This window comes from Setaria italica, unplaced genomic scaffold (genome assembly GCF_000263155.2).
Source record: "Setaria italica strain Yugu1 unplaced genomic scaffold, Setaria_italica_v2.0 scaffold_107, whole genome shotgun sequence".
NCBI classification, from domain to species: Eukaryota; Viridiplantae; Streptophyta; class Magnoliopsida; order Poales; family Poaceae; genus Setaria; species Setaria italica.
In genome coordinates this window covers 961-1,705 of record NW_014576803.1, presented here as the reverse complement: position 1 = coordinate 1,705, position 745 = coordinate 961, and the positions used below count along the sequence as shown (strand labels likewise).

The 745-nt window shown below is 36.4% G+C and overlaps 1 long non-coding RNA gene across 1 annotated transcript; it reads right to left on the bottom strand.

The window, feature by feature from the left end:
* Positions 1-332: 332 nt before the first annotated feature.
* On the bottom strand, positions 333-743 carry LOC111256090. Its single transcript, XR_002676125.1, has 2 exons — positions 693-743; positions 333-482 (listed from the first exon to the last, which is right to left on the bottom strand). It is a non-coding gene; the product is annotated as an uncharacterized LOC111256090 (long non-coding RNA).
* Positions 744-745: the final 2 nt, after the last annotated feature.

The window sequence follows — 745 nt, the reverse complement described above, 5'->3', positions numbered from 1 at the left end:
TGACCTATTTCTTTGTGTTCTCTACAGTTTCTATCCCATGCTTTGCAAGATGCTAATGCCCTCAGTATATGGTTTGCCTAAATTTACAGTCAGCTATAGGTAGCTAGGTAGCCGACTAGGCAGTAGGCAAACTGGGCCAAATCGTCGATTAGCCAATCTAGTTGTTGGCTAGTCATGACTAGTCAGTCCCTGTCACATGGGTTTGTTATTTATAAAATGTTTCAAAATGGTCAGTATTATGTAACAAAAGGTTACACATAAACAATCAGTTTGTGAATACTAACCTTGACCTTTTGGTTCTGTTGCTTTTTGTTTGAAAATACTCTTCGATCTGCATTTCCAGTAATAATTTAATGAAACATTATAAAACAAGATTTCGTTTCAATTTTAGTCTGTCACCAAAATAAATTTACAACATACATTTTGTGTGTGGATGGTAAAACACTGTGTCCTCCATTGTCTTCATGCAACATGCTCTTTTCCTGAATAAACAAATTACAAGATTTCAAAAAGCCATATATAGATTGTTAATATGTACAGATTTATGTTTCTCCCTTTGTGGCCCATGTTGGCCCATACTATGTTTACTTGTAACCCTACACTAAATGGAATGGTAGCAATCTGGTTATTCTTCCCTTCTCTAATATAGATAATATTCATAACTTGCACAAATATATCCAGAAATGTGTTACCTGCACGGCGCGCACTCGACTGTTGACCATGCACTTGCGAACCTTATCAGCGA